The sequence below is a fragment of the Cornus florida genome, unplaced genomic scaffold (genome assembly GCF_030987335.1).
Source record: "Cornus florida cultivar Cherokee Brave unplaced genomic scaffold, ASM3098733v1 CherokeeBrave_3.0.0_Hap2_Chr01, whole genome shotgun sequence".
Taxonomy (NCBI): Eukaryota; Viridiplantae; Streptophyta; class Magnoliopsida; order Cornales; family Cornaceae; genus Cornus; species Cornus florida.
In genome coordinates this window covers 90214363-90241376 of record NW_026775571.1, presented here as the reverse complement: position 1 = coordinate 90241376, position 27014 = coordinate 90214363, and the positions used below count along the sequence as shown (strand labels likewise).

The following is a 27014-nucleotide window of genomic DNA, read 5'->3' as shown; positions in this document are numbered from 1 at the left end:
TGTGAACTTCATTTCACTACCTTCGATCGATCCAATCTTGTGCACTTTCATGCTTCGATCGATCCAAGTGTTGGATTGATCCAATTCACTTCGATCGATCCAACTTTTGAACATTTTTCACTTCGATCGATCGAAAATTTCTGTGATCGATCGAACTTTCACAGATCATACATACACATTCCATTCATCTTGTGTCGTCTTTATGCTATTTTTATATGCACAATGCCTGTGATATTCCACATTGGATGCATTTCATACCTACATTGCTTAGCATGATTCACATTTCATCATCATCATAGATTCATGTCATCCGTATTTTGTCTATCTTATTTGACATACATGTTTCTATTATGCACTTAAATTCTTATATCTGGCACTGACTTATATTGAAATTTTCTTATCTTTTTGCAGATCATGCCTCCGCGGTACAAGAGTACAGCCAGGAGATCTTCGGGGCCACAGCGACCCCGCAGACATATACGGCCCAGGATAGAGATGGTTGCAGAGCCATCTCATGCTCAGGCGGAGCCCGTACAGGCTACTCCCCCTCAATCCCCATCCCACGAGGCTGAGGAGGGAGCTGACCACATGCCATCTACATCTCAGGCTCCTCCAGCCTTCACACCATCACCTTCTCCTGTGCGCCATCAGGCAGATGCAGCCGCCATGCCATCACCGCAGCCACCTCTACCGGCTCAGCGCCGTGACCAGTTGCTGCCGAGATATGCAGCTATGACCGTGGCTCAGGAGTCATACTTCGATACTGAGTACTTCTCCGAGTCTATCCTGACCCGGTCTGGCTATCAGGATATCATGCAGCGGGGCCTCTCAGCCATCTTTGCCCCAGTCACCGGCCTTGTATACCCGCGACTGGTGCAGCTATTCTTTCAGCATCTCCGGCCCTCGCCACGATCTATCGCAGAGATGATCACTACACTGGACGGCCACGAGATTGTCATCACAGTTGACACTCTGGCCCGTGCTTGCCGGTGCCCACACCAGTGTCCACCTGAGCTTGCAGAGACATACCCGAGGCTGCATAGGCCTTCATTTTCTGACATGGCTGTCTCCTTAACAGGCCATCATGCCGGTGGTCAGACATTTGCCACCAGGACCTTCTTGCCTGACGACCTCTGGTTCATCGACACAGTTCTTTTTCAGAACATTTACATGGCGGGCCACAAGATCCAGAGGCGTCATGACTACTTGACAGCTCTTTACGCTTTTTACACAGGCTGCTGGGTATCTATCCCAGTCCTCATCTGGAGCGTGATGAGGTTGCTGTATGATTCTTTCATTTCCAGGAAGGACCCTAAGCGGTCCAAGGTCCTGCCCTTTGGACACCTCATCACGCAGATTCTTCTTGACCAGCGCTACAGAGTGCCCCCAGATGAGGAGCCCCTTGCACGGTCCAGCTTCTATAGGAGGAGCGACTGGAATAAGAGCTACAATGCTCTTATTCGGAGTCTTCAGGAGCCAGCTGTAGAGGCAGCAGCTGAACTAGAGGAGGAGGAGGCAGCCCAGGCATAGCCGGCACCTCCAGCAGCAGCAGATATCGCAGCGAACGACACACCAGTCGGTCCGGCTACCGATCACATGGACATTGACCTGGAGCGACCTGCGGAGGAGTATGCCGATGCTGCAGATGATGCTGATGCCGATGATACCAGTGATCGAGCCGCTGCTCAGGAGCGAGTTCGGGAGTCTTCTTCAGAGGCATCTCTGCCTGAGTCTCCAGTTCCCACTCCCGGATTCGGAGCACGCTTGCAGACACTGGAGGAGGACGTAGCAGCCATGCGAGCCGACATCACTGCCCACCGAGCTGAGTTCACCTCTTTCAGGGTGGATGTCATGGCTTGCTTTGCCGATCTCTCCAGCCGACTCCCTGTACCTGCACCCGCACCTCCAGCCACTGCAGATTTTCACGATCAGGCCTCCTGAGACACCACTTCCAGTTATTTTATGCTTTCATTTCTTTTATTCTGGATCTATATTATACTGTCACTGTTACTGTACTATACTTTGCGGCCGGTCTGTCGGCTTTATTATTTTATTGATGTACCTGCACTTTATATTCTCTATATATTGCTTTTTGATTATGGATGTCTCTTAGTATCTCATATTTGTATGTTTGACTCCATCAGGTACACCACAGTGACTTTAGTGAAAGAGTACTGCCTAATTTTTCAGGACCACTCTTACACCTCTCTCTCTATTCTCTATTTATCCCATTTTACACTTGCATGTCCACTGTGCATTGATTATCCTATCTTGTTATCTAATGAGTTTATCCGAGTGCAAACTTTTCAGGACCACAGTTTATCCCAAGTTTGGGGGGGCCATGCCACCCACTTTGGATACTTCTATCCCGATCATTCATGTCTAAAGCACTGGTATACTCTTTCCTTTATTCTCTTCACACATTGAGTACAATGTGTAGTTTAAGTTTGGGGGTATTGGTGTATATTTCAGTGTTACTTTAAAATTCAAATTTTGAGCATGTCTTGTGTATTTGAGGGATATTTCTATACTTGGTCCATTTCTAGCTATGATTTTGATCTTTTGAGGACTATATTGCTTAAAATTTAAAAATTGCTTGACTTGAGAGTCCAATACTCTTTGTATGCCTTGAGGATGCCATTTAGGAGTAATTTTTTCAAAAGATTGATATCTTGCTTGCATTTGTGGTCCACATCATCCTGAATTTGTGATTGTTTTGAGATTCATTCTAGGATTCTACACTAGCACCGATGCACACTAGCATTCATTTGTGGGGTATATGCTTTGTTGATTATTGAATTGGTTATATCCCAATTGGGCTAGTAGTGCATTGAAAGCTTTCATTCTTGATAAAGGTGGATAACAACCCCTTTTCATTGAGTAGCCGGGATTCTTGCCTCATTAAGCAGTGAACTTCTCGCGCCGAAAGGTGGAGGGCCCAAACTCTAGGTTAATAATTGAATGGTTAAAAAAAAAAAAAAAAAAGAAAAAAAAAGAAAAAGAAGAAGAAGTTGCAAAAAGCAATAAAAGTGAGGACTTCTCCCAAAAGTTGAGAAGTGGGAAATGATTAGATGGTTGTTGTCTTGATTTGTAGCCTAGTTGATTTGAGTTTGTAAGTCCGTAGGGGTGTCTTAACACCTAATGCCCTAAAGCCATCTGGTTTGGGAGTCATTGACCTAAAGCTCGCTACATGAATCTTCTAGAAAGCTTAAGAGATCAACACATTGCACAATACTTCCATCTTTGATCCTAAAAAAAAAAAAAAAAAAAAAAAATAGAGTGAAAAGAATAAGCGCACCTAGAACAATAAAGCTTTAATAAAAGGTCCACTCTCTTATCTTGATGATCAGTACTAGATTTGTGTGCTAGTTTGAGGGTAAGGATGTGATTACTTCTCTAGTTAGCTAAGATAGCAACACACTTGATGCCGGACCTCTCACATGGATTCTAGACTTGTTTCAATTTTCATGATCATTTTCTTGATGTGTGGAGGACCATGCTTGCTTGCTTGATATTGAAATTTTGGGAGATTGCTTAGAAACGGTTGAAAAATTGCATACTTGATGTAGTTTTCTCCCAATGCTTGTTTGCAATATTGGTGCCTCTTTTGAAAGAATGAGCTTAATGTTTGTGGGTACCATTTCTGGAAACCCTCACGAGACTTTACTCGTCCACTAGGGGTAGCCTAGGGGTTTAAAAGGCTTATTGCATATGCTAAATGCAATCGTGTTCCCTACGAAAATGGTGTTATCATTTTACTTGCTTTCCAGTTTATACTTGTTTAGTTGTTCATTTCATTCCTTTACTTCTTAGTTCATTGCTAGGGACTAGCAATATTTAAGTTTGGGGGTGTGATGAGCACTGGAAAGTGCGCATTTAAACCCGTTAAGCTTAAGCATTCTAGTACCTTTATCTATCTTACTTTGCCGTTTTAGACTTATTACGTGTTATTTATATTTTCAGGTACTAATCCCAAAATTGAGCTAACTCAGCCAAATAAGAGCTTAATTGAAGCAATCCTGAGATAAACCAAAGGAGGGAGCAAAGTGGAGAAACAAAGGAGCAAAAAGGAATCAAAGTTGTGCAGCTGAAAAGTTCGATCGATCCAACTTAGAGTTCGATCGATCGAACATCTATGATCGATCACAGTACTTCTCGATAGATCCAACCTTGGCCTTTGCTGAAATTTCAAGTTCGATCGATCCAACATCACTTTCGATCGATCGAACCCTATTTTGTCCTATTCAAATGATTGATCTTATCCACAGCTGTACGCCTACCAACCACTTTTGTCCTTTTCCCCATAAATATCTTCGAAATATCTGAACCTTGTCCTTATCCGGAGGAGTCAGACCACTTCGATCGATCCAAGATGCAGTTCGATCGATCGAACCCAACTTCGATCGATCCAAGTTAAGGTTCGATCGATCGAACTTCCTCCAGCGAGAAAAAGTTAAAGTCCAGCTCATTTATTCCGTCCTTCACCCAATCATTAGAGAGTATGCCTTGCACGACCACAGCTCATCATAGGGTGTATTTGACCTACCTATATAAGGAATATGATACACTTTTTGGAGAGGAGTCTAGAGTCTCTTGTCACACATTGAAAATCATCTTGGAGGCTATTCTTAGAGAGGAAGAAGGGAGGAAGCTAGAGCAACCATTGGAGGAGATCTTCATCTACAAGGAGCAGCCATAGAGTTAGCCCTTGAGGGTTGGATCATCACTACCATGAGTGGCTAGACATCTTCTTGGGGCTAGAGTTAGCCCCAAGCATGCTTTCTATACTCTAATCTTGTGTATTATTGAGGGATTAGTGTTGTATGATACATCTTGATATTCATGTATATATAAATCTTGATTATTTCATAGTTTGTATGGTTTAATGCTTCCAATTGACTATTCTATGCTACCCATATGTCTATGTATGCTAAAGTAGGATATTCATGTGCTTATCTCTAGATTTAGTGTTTTTGATGCATGTCTATGTGTATTGATGCTATAAATCTAGAGATTATCAAGATGATATGCTTAATGAATGCTATTTTGGTTCATTTGATGGTTTATGCCTATTCTTGATGGTTTGTGCCTCTCCCCTAGTCTAGATAGCTTTATTTTCATGCTAGTAGTGTAGATTTAGTGTAGTGGTAGTATAATGTTAGATGGGAGGACAATGTACTCTTGATGTTTGATGTTCCATGCTTGTGAGTCCAAATGGCATATTCCTCTAATATTGTGTTGCATGTGGATTGTGAGCTTAATGAAGGATTAATGACTTGTTTTGATCTATTGTGCTATCCCCATGTTGTCTAGACAATATATGCTCTATTGCTTAGATATATTGTGCTCTTCACATGATGTTTAGACAATACTTGCTTGATTTGTCATCCTTGCCAATTGAATCAACCTAATGCACACACACCCTTATCATATTGCAACACATCCATTACCCTCAATTGATCACTTGTTAGTAGTATAGAAAAGTATTGCTTGGTGGTGATCTCTACACCCCAAGACCTCTCCCTCTCTTGTTTACCTCATATTATTTTATTTAGTTAAATTCAATTTAGCTTAATCAACCAACCAACCAATTGTGTGATCACTCGACCTACTAACCCTAATTACCATAGTTCACAATTCGATACACCATCAAATCCCTTGGGACGATCCCTACTCGCCCTATCTATATTTTATATAGAGAAAGGTAGTAGTGGTTTTTTATAAATGTAAAACTTAGCCACCTCCTAAACACACACAACTCTCAAGCTTTGTTGGTTGTGGCGACTCCATCAAGGAAACCAACAACATAAACCATCCCTAGTATGCCACCGTCCCATACCTGTGCATACAATCCACTACGTCCATGTAAATTATATAACATAATAACAGTTCAGCAATTAAAGTCCAAAACCATGTAAATTACAGAACATAAATAACAGTTCAGTAATTAACGTCCGAAACCATAGTCCAGATAATTGCATAATAGTATTTAATACTTCAGCAATTAAAATCCAAGCCTTAGCTCATGTAATTGTAGAAAGAGTTTATTATTTCAACAATTAACATCTCGAGTATGCACAGATCAAATCTGATAAATAAATAACCCTATTATAAGTAAGATTTATAATCATGCAGTAATCCAATAAATTGCTAAAATTAATTTAAGCAATTAAGTTCATTCATTCCGTTAACAGCATGCACAGTTGTATATTTTTCTACTGTTCCATCCTTTAGCAAAGAGACATAAACTATGCAATAAGAGGTTTTAATAATACTTGAAATTGGAATTAAGAACCCCAGTATACTCACAACACAACTCAGAAAGAATTAAAATCATCCAAACGACACCCAGAAAAGTCCAGAAAACATTAACGTGAAAGAGCTTGCTCTTAAACTTGTAGTACAGGCTCCAACCAACAATGGAGTAGGCTCCAAAACTTCTTGGAGCCGGCTCTAGAGGGGTGGAGCTGGCTCTACATCCCCTAGAGCCGGCTCTACTCTTGGGGGGAGCCAGCTCCCTCTTTCATGGAGCCGGCTCTCTCCCTCTCTGAGAGCCTGAACCACCTCCAGCCTTCTGCTTCCTTTCCGGCCGCTTCCACCCCTTTTGTTCTTGGTAAAAACTAAACCTAAGGGTCTAAATTTCATCTTATATCTTCCCAGTTATTTATTTAAAATAGTTTGCATTAAAAAGAACCATACAAACTATTACCGATTTAACATGCTTACGACTAAACACTGAGATATAATTTTGCAACAACAGTTCCAATCAAAACTAAACACATACAAGCTAATATTATAACATATATTAAATATGCAAGATTTATTTAATGTCCAATTAAAGTCCTAGAGATCATCTAGGTGTGAACAGAACACAGGCCAACAGGAGAGAGAAAGAAAAGAACTTATCTGTGTGGTTTTGGAATCAAAACCTTGTCGTCGTCTTCTTAAGCTTTCTGACGACGTTTGTTTACCGTTAACTCAACCTCCCACTGCTCAGCCTTCCCTTCTCCTAGGTCCGACCTTTAATCCACAGCCGAAACCTTTACCAAAGTTGCTCTGTTTTCCTCACAACCTCTCTCTGTTTCTCTCTATTTCTTTAATACGTGAATAGGGTTTTTCCCAACCTTAGCAGACATACTGTTTTATAAATAAAGGTTAAAACAAAACCCTAATCCATGTATAATTAGAGCCAAAACCCCAATTAAATCCTAGTCGGCCCATATAACAAAACCTAAGTTATAATCTATGTCGGCTGCACATACGTGACTTCTAAAAGAAAACCTAATTAATCCAATTAACTTAATTACATAATTAAACAATTACAATAATTCAATTAAAGCCAAATAATAAATAAAAACACAATTAAGTTAAATAATCCAAATAAGTCAAATAATTCATAAAACAAAAATTAATTCAAATAATCAAGCAACAAAAATAATTAAATAATTAAGAATGCAACAAAATACTTAATTAAAATAGCAGGACTATTATTTTAAAATTAGGGGTATTACAGGCCATGTCTCTGTGTTGTGACCAGGTTTGGTTTGAATGTGACTTGCTGGTGGTAGTTCAGGCAGTTCATGGTATGGATACCGATCCAGTGGAGATTCATTCAGTTTCTTTTGATGTGCAAGTGCTTTTGGAGCGATTCTCCTATTCTCATCTTAGTCATGTCCATCGGCATGGCAACGAACTCGCCCATACACTTGTTAAGATTTCTCGGCCTCATTTTTCAAGTGATATTGATCTGATTCATATCCCAGCTGATATCTTGGAGCTAGTAGCGGAAGATTGTTAGTTGTGTTGTCTTGCTTTTTGTTTGCCATGGCAAAAAAAAAAAAAAAAAAAAAATGGTCTATCTTTTAGTTACCACGGTCACATCTCCCTTTTTAAAAAAATAAAAAAAAATGTACACCTTTTTATTTTTTGATTGTTCCAAAATAAATGTTCTAATTAAAAAGTCAAAGTATTATTTTTTATAGTATTACCAATTTAACCTTTTGAATTGAAGCTATAAAAAGTAAACTATCACATCGTTTATACCATATGGATAATTTGGTAATTTATTCATTAGTAATACAATAAAAAAAAAATATTAAAACTCATCCTTAGATTTTTGAAAAGTGACATTCTTTATTGGCGGGATTGAGGGAGTACAAATTTAAGAGCGTTGATTTTTCTCCCTAAGAATAACACACGTACACATTTTACCCTTATAAAGATGTGAAACTCAAAATCTTTTGCTTTGAGATGTAGCGGGATACCATTGAGTTATTACCCTTGTTGATATATTTAGTGGTGTTGTAACAATTTTAAAACATGAAGCTAGTTGAGTATAATTGTGAATGTATTTTTAAGAAAATTTTATGAATATATAATTAAGTTAAATATTATTTTAGTTGATTTTTTTTACCTCATTATTGTTTAAAATTGTCCCCACTGAAATAAATTTCTAATTTTGTCACTACTGGTGCCATTTAATGAGTATTTTTGAGAGAGAGAGAACTTCTAGTGAATTATCAGCAACACAAATAAATTACAAGAAATAATAATATAGATCATTATAATTTTTTTTTTTTCGAATGGTTAAGCAAATATATTAATAATAAAAGAAATACAATGGGCCCAAGAGAGGCCCAGAGGGAAACAAGAACAGAATAAAACCCAAACAGGGAAAGGCCAAACCCAGACTATAGAAGATACATAGAAGGCCAAACCCAAAGAAGGGAACAACAATGAGGAAAAAGATCCTCAACAACAATGTGGAGGATAGTCGTTGGTAACGGCGTTGACCATTAGAAATGGATGTCCCAACAATTCTGGTAACAAAGCTGCTTCCAGCCCTCTTGAGGTTTCACCTCTGCTTACTGATCAGGAGGAAATGGTGGCGGATAAGCTGCGGCTGGAGAATAGGACCATTGCAAAGCATGCTAAGAAAAGGAATCATTGTGGTGAGATCTTAAAGCTTCAACAACTGAATTACATATAAGCTTTAGCACAGATGATTGCGAAGAAGGGGATGATCTAAATACTCTATTGTTCCTTTCCTGCCAAATGTGATACACTATGGAGGCAAGGGCTAAACAACATATATCTATTCTGAGGGAAGAGTGATTCCAGTGGTAAGCAGCCCAGAAGACAAATTGAGGCCAGCTTTCACTTCTTGTGTAGAAACGACATTTGTTTTGAACGAACTTCCATAAAGGGGAGACAAATTCACAATCAAAGAAAAGGTGAGAGTGTGTTTCAGGTAGGGTTGAGCATAGGTGGCATACATTAGCAAAATCAAGGTAAGACATACATTTGGAGTCCAATGTAGAGAGTTTGGATTGAACTGCAATCCACATAATCATTTTGTGTTTGGGGATAGCCATGGACTTTTTTTTTTCGGAAGTTGATAGCCATAGACTTCCAGACAAAGTTTGACCAAGGTACAGGGTAGTAGGCTTGGGAAATGGCTGCTATAGTGTGCTTAAGGCTATATTTTCCTTTAGGACCTACTACCCAACTAAATTGGTCTGGTTCTAAGGGATTGGGAGGTAAAATTTTGTTCAGATCAGGAATTTGGGAGGAGAGGGGTTGAGGAAAGCTCCATGTGTTAGCATTAATGAAGTCACTAACCATAGCAGTGGGGGAAATACCTACTGATTGGGTAATGGAAATGGGGTAGAGTTGAGAAAGAGGACATCTATCAACAGTGACGGACCCAGAAAATTATGTCAGGGGGGCGGCCTTTTAATAACAACATAAATAATATATATATATATATATATATATATATATATATATATATATATATTAAACCATCCTAATAAACAAAAAGAAAATTTTCATTCATTGATAATTCCATTGACCACATTTACAATTTTTTTTATTTTTATTTTTATTTTTTTGATAATTAAGCAAATTAATTAAAGGCGTTCAAAAGGGGAACGTGTTCCAAAAACAACAAAAGGATCCCATTGAGTACATTTACAATTCAAATCATCATAATAAGCAAAAATATTTTTTTTGTTCATTGAATCATTCCATTGAGCACATTCACAATTGTTCTCGACGACTTTTCATATTTTGAAAACGTTGTATGATACCTTCATTATCTATGCCATTAGATATCTCATTTTCAATATATACTATCAAGCTATCACTCATCCATTCTTCTCCCATCTTGTTGCACAATCGGTTCTTCACGATATTCATAGCAGAAAATGCCCTCTCTACACTAACAGTTGCAACTGGTAGGATCAATGCTAATGTCACAAGTAAATAAACTAGTGAATGTACCTTGTCTCTTTTGGTTTCCACCATTTTTTTTTTGCAAGGTCACCAATCCTTTTTAATCTTTCAAACTCGCTATTAGAGCCCATATCTGCAATATAATTCTCAAGTTGATCACCAAGTCTCATGAGAGCATGTGGAGAAAATTCTTTTGGATAAAATTAAGCAAGACGGATTAGTTTTTGCTTTTCAAAAACACAAAATGAATCATTCGGACATAAGCAAGCCACATAAAGCATCAACTCGAAACTTATTTCAGTAAAACGACTAGTTAGCTCTTGAAGTTGCATATCTATGATGTAATAAAACAAATCAACACGATAATGATGCAAATTCAACTTGTCATGAGCATTACGTCGTAGTCTTCCTCGAGGTAGAAATATATCATCCATATTAGGAATAGGAATTTCATGTTTCACACAAAAAGAAGAAACTTCATTGAGTAAAGAATCCCATCCACTTTTTTTTCATCCTTCGTAATTGGACCTTGCTTAATTTGACCAAGGATATAGCAACCACAATATCTTGATCTTTCCTTTGAAGTGCCTTTGACAAATCATTTGTAATTCCCAAAATAGCTCTCATCAAATGCAAACAAAATATGAAATTAAATGATTGTATAAATTCTAATAAAAGATTTACTTCAAACTTCTTTTTTGATGACCCATCCTCTGCAAGTGTCTCAAGTACTGTAACAATAGTTGAAAACATAGTAATCACGCTAATCAAAGTGTCATAATGTGAACCCCAACGTGTATCACTAGCTCATTTAAGAGAAGTGTTTTGATTTAGGCCTTGCCCACTTGAAATCTCACCATTGTTAAGTGCCTCGATAACTATAGAAGCTTGCTTCTCTCGAAGAATATCACAACGTTTACATGAACCGCTAACTACATTTATAAGATTAGCAACAAAAGTGAAGAGAGAAACAATATCCTCATGTTTTTTTGCCATACCCACGAGAGCCAATTGGAGTTGATGGGCAAAACAATGAATGTAAAAAGCACATTCATTCTCCTTCAAGATGAGAGTTTTGAGACTATTGAACTGACCTCGCATATTATTAGCCCTGTCATAACATTGCCTTCGTAACCTAGAAATGCTCAACCTATGTCTAGAAAATAAAGCATCAATCGCCTTCTTAAGTGAGATGGAAGTGGTATCAGAAACATGCACTAGACCCACAAAACATTCAACTACATGCCCATTCTTGTCCACATACCGTAAAACATAAGCCATTTGCTCCTTTGTTGATTTGTCCTGAGATTCATCAATTAGAATAAAAAATAAGCATCGCCAATATCTTCGATAATAACATTGAGAGTCTCCAATGCAATGGCATTAACAATGTCCTTTTGGATCTTAGGTGCCGTTAGTTTGTGATTTTCAGGAGCATTTTTGAATATAACCGCATTAATATCTTCATTATGATTCGCAAGAAATCATAATGTCTCAAGAAAATTCCCTTGGTTGCTTGAATCCTCAGATTCATTGTCACCACGAAATGCAAGACCTTGTTGCAAAAGATATTGAACACAATAAATTGATGCAATCAATTGTGTTCGATATGCAATTCGTGTCTTGTCTAATTGCTTGAAGAAAATTGACTGAATGTGTTGCTTTTGCTTCATTAATGTTTAGCACATACTGGAACATTAGTTGTGGGCACTTTTCGGACCTCCAACGTGGCTTTGTAATTTTTCCAAACCCTTCTTCCAATTAGAAAATCCTTCACTCACGAAGGTATCACCACCCGATTATTCTCCAATTTTTGGCTTAAAAAGATAGCAACATAGACAATATGATTCATCTTAATCTATGCTATACTCTAACCAAGTAGAAAATGCATTAAACCATGCCTGGTTGAATCGTCGTAAGCATTGCCCATAACTCTTATAAGGAAAATGATATTTTTTAGGTTGGCAAGGACCCTTTAGTATATATGCTCTCCAAATTTGATCTCAGACATCGGGATGGTAATTCAATATTGGAGTTCGTAGTCCAGGATCTGCAGCCAGATCCTCAAGGTTAATCTCTACATCATTTATCTTTGAAGAGCCATCATCTCTTCTTAGAGATGGTGGCATCCCTCTTGTCACAAATTTTTCCATTACTGATCAATTTCCTATAGAGAGTGACGACATTTTAGCTTGGTTTCTTAGTGATCAATTTCCCATCAACAAAATAAACAAATTCAGAAATTGCATATTATAACAAATTGTACGCCTGTGTTGTTGTGCATTGCACTAAAAAAAAAAAGAAATTAAATATTAAGAAATTTCATATAACAAAATAATTGTGCGTCTGTGTTGTTGTTCATTGTACCAAAAAAACAGAAATAAAATATTAGAAATTGCATATGCATTGCTATTAGAAAAAATAAATCAAAGGGCATACCTGTACAAAAGAACTTGATCTTGCAAGTTGCAACAATAAACACTCCCAATTTCTCAAAATTGTTGTTATTGTACAAAGGGCCTCAACATACATCAACAATCAATTGAAATAACTGTAAATAACAAAAATGAATAAATAAATAAATTTAGAAGAATTTTTCAGTATTTAATTTGACTTCAATAAAACTTTATTGCAAAATTTTGAACCTACTTTACCCAAAGATAAAAGAAAGTTAATTCCATGTATTACATACATCCTACAGTTCCCACTGGCTACTACAAAGGGAACAGAATGTCTAACTTTCCATTGATTTAAAAGTTAAAGCAACTGAACAAGTATTGATCCAATCATCCAACCATAGTTTTAGAGGCGACAAACAATTTCCTTTTATAGATAAAGTCCCTCTTTGAGAACTTTTTACAAATTACAAAACCTTATTATATTCTTTTTAGGAATCTCAATTCTCCGTCTTTCAAAAAATAAAAAATACAGCAAACAAATCATCTAACCAAATCACTGGTAATCTCTAACCAAATCAAAATACAGTAAATAAATAAATAAAAATGCAGTAAACAAATCAAAAATTTAACCAAATAAAAAAATACAGTAAACAAATTAAAAAAAAACATAGTAAACAAATCAAAAAATACAGTAAACAAATAAAAAAAATACGGTTAACAAATCATCTAACCAAAGCACTAGTAATCTCTCTCTTTTCTATATAAATTTATGTGTGTATGCATTTATATATGGGAATTGGGATAATTCTAAAAAAATAAAATTTTGTGGGTCAAAGGACGAAACAATAAGGTCAAAATTAAGTATATCAAACTCACCGTAGTGACCGTACTGTGGTGCCGAAATCAGTCTTGAGAGATGAGAGTCTTGAGAGAACCAAATCACCGTAATGAATTTTGAAGGTTGAATCCCTAATTTTCGTTCAGGAGGCAGAGATGAGAGTCTTGAGAGAACTGAAGTGTGAAAGAGTAAAGTTAGGAGATAAAATAATATTTTTGAGAACTTATATAGTGGGGGCATTTGTGAAATTTCAGGAGGGGCATTGTATAAATTTTTAAAAAAGTGTAGTATATAAAAAAATTTCAGAGGGGGCATTGGCCCCCCCTTAGTCCCCAGGCAGGTCCGTGCCTGTCTATCAAGCCAAAAATCATACCAGAGATGGGTAGATGCACCATTGTCAACCTTGTGTTTGATGAGTTTCCTTGCAAGAGGCCTTAACTGGAGGATTTTCCTCCAACTCCATGAACATGATTGTGGGGTTTTGATGGTCCAGAAGCACTGATCCTTGATAAGATAAGTCCTGATAAGTAGATCCAAATTATTTGATTACTTTCAACTCTGAGATCCCAAATGTGCTAAAGAATTGCAGCCCTATTTGCATATCATTACAATCTTATTAACCAGGAAACCACTTAAAGGGCAAAGCTATACATGATTAAACAACTAGTTTAAAAAAATGAAAAAATAATAAATTTTGATGCTTCTATAAGTCATCAAGCAATTTCGTGTATTCTGTTAATTGTTCTTGACCATGAAAAAATCTTCAACAATTAGATTATTCTTGTTTCCTGGTCATTAACTAATCTCTCTTCTTCAATCTCGATCAAGTTCTTCATGACTGCGTCCGAAGCACTCCTCAGAAAATCAGACCAATCCCTACAAACCCAACAGAAAACAAAACATTAATTCGTACATCACAAATGCTCAGTAATTCAAATAAACATACACACATATATGCATGCATGTGTATTTGTTGTGTGTATAAATATATATATATATATATACAATTTTATTGTAGTCTTTATAATGCAATAAAGGTACAATAGTTCTTGAAGAAAATCAAAGAGGTAATTAAATAAATAATCATACCCTTTGAAAGAGTCAAATGTAAGTCCCATCTAAACCTATGCAGGTCCTTCTCTGGATAGTTTTCACTGTTAACCCTAAGCTCAGATGGTTTTATATCACAAAAAACTAGTATAACCCTTTTGTTGGAGTCCATGAGAAGAGACAACTCGTGAAGACAAAAGGGGGACTCACAGTAACGAGGCGAAAACACGGCGATCCCAACTTTACAATCCCTAATGGCCATGTCTATCTTTTGGAACAACTTGTCACCTGGTTTCATGTTCTTACTGTTCAGAAATGGACGAAGTTTTAACCTAACAAAGTGATCGTAAAGCAGCACGGAAATGTTCATCTTCGTGTCGATGCCACGGTGATTGATGAAGATGTCGCAGGGTTGAGATTTGAGAATTTGATGGCACACATACTTGGCTATTGATGATGAACGTTGCATGGCTTCTTGATGAAGTTGAATGAATATATGTATAGCTAACTTTAGTACAAATTTATAACTTTTACTACTTTTAGTTCTTTTGTTTGAGTTTGTAGTTGGTGTGGGACTTCTTTATTGTAGTTGGTGTGGGACTTCTTTATTTGATTAATGACCAGTTTAGTTGATGAATTTCTAGGAAAGAATGTGATGGACTAGCTAGATTGGACCTAAGAAAATACATAGTATTTGATATGGCGGGACAAAGGAAAGAGCTATATGTTTGGAATATTTTGACTAATATATCCCTAGAGTTATATTTAAGTAACTGTTTAATCCTTCAACTAGAATTATATTGGGATTATTACATATAAATGAACTTAGTGGCCCATATTTACCCATACATTGAGTCAAAGTCAATAATTTCTCTAAAATGTGTTTGACCCAAAAGCTGAGGTGGCACATGAAAAAATACTGTTTCATATTTCTATTGCCTAAAATACCCTTCTTCCTATTTTATGTGCTGCCTAAAATGCCCTTTTGCGAAGGTACCACTTTTTTTCCAAAGGTACCACATTTTTGGACTAAAGGTACCACTTTTTGGCGTCCAGGTACCATGTTTTCTAAACACTTGTTTAGCTAGATTGGAGAATATTTTGTGTTATTCATGGCGTTAATGGAGCTGTTTATGGATGTAATGTGCAACCTAATAAGCGGTGTGGGATTTAATACCTTTTTCAATTGTAAAAATAAGTCCATTTTTTTGGCGTTGAGGTACCATGTTTTCTAAACACTCTAGCTAGCTTGGAGAATATTTTTTGTTATTTATGGCCCTAATGGAGCTATTTATTGATCCACTATGCAACCTAATTAGCGGTTTATGGTGTAATACCATTTTCAATTGCAAAAATAAGTCCCTTTTGCGAAGGTACCACTTTTTTTTCAAAGGTACCACGTTTTTGGACTAAAGGTACCACTTTTTGGCGTCCAGGTACCATGTTTTCTAAACACTCGTTTAATTAGATTGGAGAATATTTTGTGTTATTCATGGCATTAATAGAGCTGTTTATGGATGTAATATGCAATTTCATTAGCGGTGTGGGGTTTAATACCATTTTCAATTACAAAAATAAGTCCCTTTTTTTTTTGCGTCGAAGTACCATGTTTTCTAAACACTCTAGCTAGCTTGGAAAATATTTTGTGTTATTCATGGCCCTAATGGAGCTATTTATTGATTCAATGTGCAACCTAATTAGCGGTGTGTGGTGTAATATCATTTTTAATTGCAAAAATAAGTCCCTTTTGAGAAGGTACCACTTTTTTCCCAAAGGTACCACGTTTTTGAACTGAAGATACCACTTTTTGGCGTCCAGGTACTATGTTTTCCAAACACTCGCTTAGCTAGATTAGAGAATATTTTGTGTTATTCATTGCTTTAATGGAGCTGTTTATGGATGTAATGTGCAACCTAATTAGCGGTATGGGGTTTAATACTATTTTTAATTACAAAAATAAGTCTTTTTTTTTTTTTTTTTTGTGTCGAGGTACCATGTTTTCTAAGCACTCTAGCTAGTTTTGAGAATATTTTGTGTTATTCATGGCCCTAATGGAGCTATTTATTGATCCAATGTGCAACTTAATTAGCTAACAAGCTACCATTCACCTCAAGGAACCTCACTATTTCCATCTTAATCCATCAAGGCTTATAAAATGTAATTTCCTCGACTTTTGATATAATTTTTGCTATAGAATAATGTCTTAGTATAACTTAGTTGTTAGTACTATAGCTCAATATTCATTTGCACTTTTCCATGTTATATATTCTGCACGGTTAGTGAAAATTTTCCAAAGGCCATTTGTTGGTAGGAATGAGTGATTTTTTTTATTATTATTTTTTGAAGTTGTCTTTTGTCTCATAATATCAAATATATATATATCTGGTACAAATCTGTGAATTCTTTCATAGTTGTATTAATTGGGCAATTTTTTTTTTTTTTTTTTTGTGCTAACCATGATAGTGCTGTCTTTTTTGGGCGAATTATAAATTCTTTTTTAATTTTGATAATTCTTTTTAAAATTATTATTATTCAAAGTTTCGAATTATCTATTTTTATATTGCTTTTGTTCCTTATTATTATTATACAATGCCTTAATACCTTAATTTTTATTGCATGTGACAGTCACAGAGACAAAGTGATTCTTTTGTTCCAACTATACACAGAGACACAGAGAATGCATGTCCATCAAATACACAAACAAGAGGACTCTCATTAGGACCACACAAAGGAAAAGGGCCACAAAATGGTTTACCGCATAACAAGGAAATACATACCTATATTTACCCAATTGGGAGCTAGAGGAAGTGGGATAGGAGGATCTCAGAATCCAAAAAGTATTTGAAATGATGTGGGATATGGGACATTTGTAATGTTGAACAATGTCATTTTTTTTTACTGCTATTTTGCAATCTATTGGTGTGAGTTATTTTTCTACTTTTAAAGGAGAATAGCTTTGCAACTTTTTATTGTGGATTAGGTTGGTATGGTTTTGCAACCATTGTATGACGTATTATACTAGCATCTACCTTAGATGGAATGAAATGAAGTTCTCTTTTGCATTGGGTTTTATGAATTAGTATTGTATAGCTTATTATACTAGAGCCTTCCTGAATTTTCTTCGACTATTGCATGAATGTAGTATCAAAAATATTTCATTCCAAAATTGAAGCAGTTGAATGAATAAGGGTAGTTTTGTAACTCTGTAATGGTCAATAACGTTAAAAATGTCATTTCAGCCATTGTAAAAGGCAAAATTGACATTATACCCATTTATCCATCCTAACATCAGCACTAAACGTCTGTTACTTAAAGGAAGGGGGTAAGTTGATACGTATGGTATTACACCCTACACCGCTAATTAGGTTGCACAGTGAATCAATTAATAACTCCACTAGGGCCATGAATAACACAAAATATTCTCAAAGCTAACTAGAGTGTTTAGAAAACATAGTACCTCGACACCAAAAAAAGGGACTTATTTTTCCAATTGAAAATGGTATTAAACCCCACACCGCTAATGAGGTTGCACATTACATCCATAAACAGCTCCATTAATGCCATGAATAACACAAAATATTCTCCAATCTAACTAAACGAGTGTTTAGAAAACATGGTACCTGGACGCCAAAAAGTGGTACCTTCAGTCCAAAAACGTGGTACCTTTGGAAAAAAAAGTAATACCTTCGCAAAAGGGACTTATTTTTGTAATTGAAAATGGTATTACATCCTACACCGCTAATTAGGTTGTACAGTGGATCAATAAATAGCTCCATTAGGGCTATGAATAACACAAAATATATTCTCCAAGCTAGCTAGAGTGTTCAGAAAATATGGTACCTAGACACCAAAAAAATGGACTTATTTTTGCAATTGAAAATGGTATTAAACCCCAAACCGCTAATTAGGTTGCACAAATATTCATAAACAGCTCCATTAACGCCATGAATAACACAAAATATTCTCTAATCTAACTAAACAAGTGTTTAGAAAACATGGTATCTGGACGCCAAAAAGTGGTACCTTCAGTCTAAAAATGGGATACCTTTGGAAAAAAAAAGTAGTACCTTCGCAAAAGGGGATTTTAGGTAACACATAAAATAGGAATAAGGGTATTTTAGGCAACAGAAATATGAACAGTAATTTTTCATGTGCCACCTCAGCTATTGGGTCAAACACATTTTAGAGAAATTATTGACTTTGACTCAATGTATGGGTAAATATGGGCCACTAAGTTCATTTATATGTAATAATCCCAATTATATTTAAGTAACTGTTTAATACTTCAAACACGCACGGAAGAAATGATAGAGGGTGGTGCTAAATATGTTATATTTAGAAAATAGATGCTTATTATGGAAAAAATATTGAATACTTTGAAGATACCTACTGTTACAAGTGGGACTTGTCCCACAACTGATTTGGAAGGAGATTGAAGTGTGTATAAATAGGTGGGTATGCAACACTACCCAACAGCTTAAACTTTTAGGTAAATGGGTAAGCGTCCACATGTTAAGGACCTCACAAATGCCCTCACTTGACAATGGTTGATGGAAGACCCCACGTAGCAACCATTTCTCTATCCCATTTTACATTTCTGGCCCTTGCTTAGTGTTGGAAGAGTAGTTTATCCCACATCGAATTCGGATGAAAAAATGAATGAGTATCAATGGATGAATATGTCGCACTACCCAATACCTTAAGCTTTTGGGAATTAAACAAGTCTACCTATTTCAGTTAATATCAGAGATAAACCTAATCATTGATCTGACATTGCGACTTCAAATGAGAAAGAATGTTACAAGAAGAAATTTGTCTAATATTAAATTCAGATAAAAAAATAAATATATATAAATAAATAGGTATGCAATACCATCCATTAATTTAAACTTTTAAATAAATAAACAATCTCTCACCAATTCCAGTTAGCTTTAGTTTCTCTCGTTAAAATGTACAAAAGAAATTTGCTATGAATGATTGAAAACTAAAATTACTTCCTCTGTGGGCCACGTCCTTGACTTTTAGATGGATCATTGGTAGGTGTATATACTTTTTTTTTTTTTTTTTGAAAGGTGAATATATTGAATGAAAAGATACATACAGAGGGTTAGATGTGAAACAAGGCCAAAGCCCAATCAACATCTATCAAACAGCCCAGGCCAACATGTAAACAAAGACGGTGGTAGTCTAGACAAAGCCCAGGCCAACATGTAAACAAAGACAATGGTAGTCTAGAAGCCCGATACTAAGGATGTCTAAGTCAACATTGAACAATCCAAAAACAACAAAAGAGAGGCAAACAAAGCTGACTCTGTTAGTGTCTACTTTCATTGAGTGCTGGGTCTCGGTGGCAATAGCCCCAGCCCAGTTTTGTTTGGGTAAGGTACATGCCATATTTATAAGTTTGTAAGTATCAACCGATTGGACATCCGTGTTTCAATCAGATTTGTGAAATTTTTATTTATTTAATTTATTTATAACTTTTTAATACAATTTATAATTCATCATCCGACATGTGGCATTCATCCGTCCGCGTACAGAACAACACCCCTTCCATATTCATCAAATAATAATGAGTAGCTCGCCTCCAAATGCACAGAATGGGGGTGAAACTCGGTGAAAGTGTTGTCATTTGGCTATATGGATCAGATTTGTAATTTTTCTTTTCTTTTTTGTTTTTTTTTTTTTGTCCCCCGGGCAAATCTAGAAATTATCATGGACTAATATTAAACATAAATTTAATAACACAATTTCATAAACAATTTTTTTTTTTTAACAGGATGAGTGAATCTTAAGGAAATCGAAAAATGAAAGAGTTGGAAAATTTTAGAGGAAATACGGTTAGACTTTAGAATGAGAGAGGCTAGGTCACATAAAAGATTAGGAGGAGTTTTCTGATTTGTGCCCTAGCTCTGTAATCGGGCTTTAGTGATTGTTTAGGGCTTATTTGTCTTGAGCCTATCTAGTTGAGTTTTGTTTTAAAATTGTGGTTTAGATTGTGAGCTTATTTGGATAGGTTAATATTTAGAAGACTAATACTACTACAAAATTTATTTTTCTAGAATTATGCTAAATTTAGATTCACACGAACTTGCAATTTGAACCCAACGAGCCGACTTTTATAATCCTCACATATGGTTTTGTCTTTTCCGATAATTGAAGGTGACGTTAACCTACTCGAAATTTATTCCTAGTCTTTGCAGAATGAATCTCTATTTTAGAAGTGAGTCAAAAAAAAAAAAAAAATTGTGTTCTCATGCTTGCATTAGCACTACGTCACTTTTACTATTGCACCTTAAAATGTTGCAATATGACTTTCAAATTAACAATTGTTGCAATTAGATTGAAGAAATTGGAAGAAAATGAGAAAGAGAAAAGGAATGTGCCAAATTGAATTAATATATACACAAGCTTGGTGTGATAACAATAGAGGAGGAGTAAAATTATAAAATCTCCTTCTACTATGTATTAAAAATATACATATAATCCCCAACACAATTAAATAATATATATAGAAATATATATATATATATATATATATATATATATATATATATATATATATATATATATATAAGATTGTGTTTTCACCATTAATATATAAGTAGTGTAATATAATGATATTATTCAACCAACTTGTACTTGTATTTGTACTTGTCCTTGTCCTTGTTATTAATATATTTAGAATGTGTTAAATTGCATTGATCCTAGCTAACTACATTTATGAACCTGTAGTTCAAGCAATTTGAAGAATGTGTGAACTCAACAAGCTGATTTTTATTGAGATTAATGATACTGGAAGAAGCAAAAACGAATGCAAACTTAACTCCACATTATTTGCATATATAAACATGAATGACGCTAAACATGAATGACGCGTTTATTATTTTCCCTTAAAATGTTCCAATATTACTTTCAAATTAACAATTATTGCATTTAGATCGAAGAAGTTGCATGAAAGAAAAGGAGAAGAGAAGAGAAGAGGCATATTGTGCTAAATTGCATCGGGTCTTCTTTCTAAACTAGATTCATGAACTTACAGTACAAATAATTTGTAGAATGTATGAACTCAACAAGCCGATTTTTATTACCTAAAAATTGGCAATTACCACAAATGGTCTACTACACTACTATTGCCATTCAACATGCAACAAACAACAATCAATTCCAGATTGGTGGACCATAGGTTCATAACAATCTGGACAACAGGTTACTTTTAATAAGTCACATTTAGAGACTTACCAAAATCTGATAGAGATAGTCAACTCATTTATAAATTTGAGCTAGTCGAGTTTGATGACTTGTATTTTTCAAATATGAAAAATAATTCTAGTATTGAATAATTGTATTGAATTGTTAGATTAATTATTTTAATTGATCGATTATGTAATAAATAAGGAAGTAAAGTCTTCCACTTAGTTGCTTTTGATATAAATAGCCAATTAAAAATTATTCAGTTAGACAATTCAATACAAGTGTTTGATGTGAAAATCACTATAACTCCCATTCCGGCCCAAAGAAATTACTACGTATTTGCACCAAGTGTTTGGGGACAGGTGGGTATCTTTTGTAGAATTTGAACTCCAAATTGGAGTTGAGCACAATGAAGGCAGATGATCGTCATATCATCAATTACATGATCACACAAGCATATATTTAGTTATAATCATACATTAGTATTTACTTGTTCATCCAACTTCTAAGGTTACGATGGATATTTCAGAGTCGTCAAAGGTCTTAGACAAGGAGACCCTTTATTGCCCTTCCTCTTCGTGATTGCTATGGAAGTCTTCTCTTGTATCCTACAGAGATCAATTTCACTCTCTCCTAATTTTAAATATCATTGGAGATGCAAAAAAGTTGGGCTCTCCCATCTGAGCTTTGTTGACGACTTCCTCTTGCTATGTTATGGGAATGAAGCCTCTGTGAGGGTTCTTAAACATGCTTTGGACCAATTCTCCACTCTCTCTGGGCTCTCAATAAACACCTCAAAAAGCTCATTGTTCCTCTCAGGGCTAACTCCCAACTAGGAAGAATTAATTTCTTCAACCTTAGGGATCACCAGGGTACTCTACCTATCATGCACTTAGGGGTACCACTTACCTCTACAAGGCTCACTAGCACTGATTGCAAAGTCCTAGTGGATAAGATCACCAACCGAATCTCCCACTGGAGTAGTAAAGCTCTTTCCTATGTCGGGAGAGTCCAGCTCATCCAGTCCATTCTCCTTGGTTCTGTTACATACTGGGCATGTCTTTTTGTACTGCCGAAAGCAGCTCTTGATGACATCAACGCCACTCTTCGGGCCTTCTTGTGATCCGATATTGAGATGAAATGCACTAAGGCCAAGGTGGCATGGCACAAGGTCTGCAGACCAAAAGAGGAAGGTGGCCTAGGTTTCCCTAACCTAGAGGATTTCAGCAGCGCAGCAGTCTTACGGTATCTTTGGACTCTCTTTTCCCCCAATTTGGATAGCATCTGGGCCCATTGGTGTAAAACATATCTCCTGAGGAATAGAAGTGTCTGGAACCTCCCTATGCCTCAGAGCTCTTCATGGTTCTGGCGCAAACTTCTTTACCTTCGACTCATTGCCCATCCTTTTCGGCGAATCAAGATTGGGAATGGGAACTCCTGCTCATTCTGGCATGACTCGTGGCTTCTGGAAGGACCATTAATTTTGGATTTCAGATCATTACTCTGTCATGCTCCCCTGGAGGCACGTCTCAGCTCCTTTGTCAATGGAAACCAATGGAATTTCCCATAAGCCTTACAACAAGCAATTTCGGCTCTCTCCACCATTCCACCACCCATTTTGTCAATTCCAGACACCCCTCTTTGGACTGATTCCTCAACTAGTGTTTACTCTTTGAAAAGTATACTAGCATCAATTAAGTCTCGGAGCAACCATATCTCTTGGCACTATCTGGTCAACAATAAATTGTCGGTGCCTAAACACAAATTCATACTTTGGTTATCTGTTCAGAAACGTCTATCAACTTTGGATAGGAGAGAGATAACTCACCTGCAACAATCCAGGAACTGCCCTCTTTGCGATACCGAGCCAGAAAGCCATGATCAGCTGTTTTTCCGATGCAATTTCTCTCCTCCAATTTGGAGTTTTTTGCAGGCCAAATGCAAATTTTGCATCAACCCTTCATGTTGGGCCGATCTCGTCTCATGAGCATCCTACCACTCGCGTAACAAATCATTCTCCAACCAAGTCACCAAGCTAGCCTTCGCGGCAATTGTGTGCCATATAAGGCAAGAGAGGAACTGTAGAATCTTCATAGGCAAACCCTCATCTCAGAACTCGGTGATGCACCTGATCCACAAATCAATTCGGGGTAAATTGCACTCTTACAGCTACCAAAACAGAATTGAATGCTTCCTCGCTTTGAAGGAGTAGGAGGATGCAGCAACAGCCAAACCACCGCCGAGACCACCAGTTTCGCGATGAAACTGGTGAGCATCGACGATGCCCTTTTGATGCAGAATAATTTCTCATCTTCTTCGCTCTCTTACGCTTCTGTGGTAGAGGGATTCTGTATTCTTATGCTCAGCCCCTTTGGGCTTGTTTGGGCCTTGGTTTTTCAAAACCATGGCCTTGCTTTCTTTCTTAGGCCGAAGGCCAATCAAAAAAATATGTTACAAGTAGAGAATGCATAATATATCCACAAATAACTTTCACGATTCTTTTTGGGCAGAGCAAATTCGCTCGTAGTTTATCGTTAAAAGCAAACTCACTCCTTATGATGCTTCAGTCTGATAAGTCCGTTTTTGACCAAAAATATGTGTGTGTGTTTATTTATTTACTTACTTTTTGGAAACGACCAGCTAAAGCTAGTGGGCTATGTCATTTTTCGGCTAAAAACTTTCATTTAGGATTCCGAAATTGTGCTTTTTATTCTTATAGGTAACATGTTAATTATTTTAGAATTTTTGTTCATGGCCTAAATGAAGCTGAATTGTTCTAAATTTATATATTTACTAGCTAGTTATTAGTTTTTAGGTTACTTATTCTAATTTTTTCAGAATTTTTAGATATAATTTATTTTTGAGCTTATTTTTTAGAAGTTTTCTGTTATTTTTAATTTCCTTTTGCGGCTAAGTTTCCTTACAGGATTTCTCTATTGCTTTACAATTTTTCTTCAATTTTATAGATTCAAAGTTACCCTTGTTTCATGCGTGCGAATTCATAACTTTGACTACATCCCTCCACACTCACCCACTCTCTCCCTCCTCACCCACTCAAACATTTTTATTTATTTTATTATTATTATTATTATTTTTAAGATTCAAAGTTACCAAATAAATCTTCTAACTCTAAAATAAATATCCAAGAAACTTAACATGTACAATGAGTTGGATTTAGTAGAAGTAAATCCAACCAAACACCTGGTCCAACCTCAAACTAATCCAACCCAAGCATGATTCTATTAGAAGACTCGGATTGCCTCCACTGGATGACCTTGACGCCTTATCATGGAATAATTTTGAATAATTTTGAATTTCGCTTATTCCATTCAAAGCCAATTAGTATTGAAACTCTTCCAAACCTATAGCATAATCAAGCAGAAAAAGAAGGAAAAAAAAAAGGGTACAAGTTCAAAAAGCTATTTAAATTAAACTAACACCACCTAAGTTCAAACGACACCTAAGTTCAACTTACTTACCAAAACAAAAAGAAAAACCACCTAAGTTCAACTTAACATGTCTTTTGTAAAGTAGGCTCCAAAATATTTTTAACTGAGTAAGCAGCACATTCAATCTATATATATATATATATATATATCGTGAGATATATAATTTTGTAATAGACAGATTTTGTGTTCAAAATTTGTTTATTCGAATTGTAATTTTCAATTTATTCTAGAGTCTCAATGTTAGAAGCAGATCAAGAAATACATAAAATACATTTAATGTGCAAACATACATCAATTTAAAGAGAACATCATTTAGACAAGGTAGGTTGAGTGAGAATACTTTGCACATGTGTTGGACTATTAAAATATATAAGGGTATTTCCAATAGCATGTTAATTTTTTTTTTTTTTTTGTGTAAAATATACTATGATGTGTAAATTTACTGTTACATCACCAATGTGTAAAATTGTTGTGTATTTTACACAACCTTTTTACACAGCTACAACCTTTTTAAATTATATTTATCTCCAACAGTATGTTAAGATACACTGCAACATCATTCCCAGCATGACACTGGTTGTTTGTTATTGAGAATATATTTTTATACAAAATGTGTAAAACAACCCGTAGAGCTAAAAATAAATAATCCAAATTTTTTGTGTAAATCGATTATGACACATCAGATTTACACAAAAAAAAAAAAAAAAAGAAAAATACAACTGTTGGAGAGATGCTTTAAATATTTCTATATAATCGTGTAGCAAAATCCTCCACCAATCACGGTGCCTCATTTGACTATTGTATATCTTCCATATATTCTTATACTTACCATGCTTATAAATAGGCTCTTAGCAAAATACACATCTGAATAATAGAAATGTAGCCCTTAGTAACTCTTTGTCCATAAATATAGGCCTTAATGTCGAACCATGTATATGCACAGCTCCAGCTCTTGTGAGCTATGACACTTGGTCCCGGCCCAGCGGGAGACATAGCTAGCGAATTGACATCTCTCGTTGATGTTGTTCTTGTTTCGGTTGCTTCTTCTGTAAGAGCAAGCTTGGAAAGCAGCTTACTCCCTTGACTATGATTAGACTTGTGACGTTTACTAGGAGCAAACTGCCACCCCAGAGACAGGAGGGTCGCAAAGAGAAACAAGAAGACAACAGGGACCGCAATAAAGGCGAAAGAAGGAGAGAATCCGAATCGTTGGCACCGCTGTCCTCAAACATTTCTGTGTTCTCCATATTTCTCCTATTTGTATTCTTATTTCCGTATTCAAATTTAACATGGACAAGATTGCAATTAAATTTAATGTTTAAAATTAATATTTTTGCAAAAGGCCAAGTCCAACCAGTTGCACTTGGACAATCTTAAATTCTCAAAGAAGATTTTAATCTAACAAAGTCTAACCGGTTGCACTTTAAGTGAAATTAGTTGAACTTGTTCGATAAAATTGAAATTTTTTTTTAGAACATTTAACTTTCGTTTTGGACATTTTTTAGAGGATCGGTTTTGCATTTGCTTTTAACTTATTTTTAAACCCTAAAAGAACTCTGACATTTTTAAAAACTCTATCTCTCATGACTTTTGAGATTACGACTTTGCAACTTGAGAGTGTTTTTTGAGAATACTTTTACAGAAAATTACTTTTATTATTGTATATATTTTTTTAAGTGCATATATGAATTAGGATGGTATTGTTTTGATTCCGTTCAAAAATAAGATTTTTCTTTTTATTGATATACAAATCATTGAAATGATATTCAGAACAGAGCATCCGGGGATATTTTACAAGCCACCTATCTACAAGAATTGAGAAGTCACAAATCCAGACCGTTTAAATGA

The 27014-nt window shown here is 35.9% G+C and overlaps 1 pseudogene; it reads right to left on the bottom strand.

The window, feature by feature from the left end:
• Positions 1-14243: 14243 nt before the first annotated feature.
• Positions 14244-14992, bottom strand: LOC132277215 (probable 2' cyclic ADP-D-ribose synthase BdTIR; annotated as a pseudogene).
• Positions 14993-27014: the final 12022 nt, after the last annotated feature.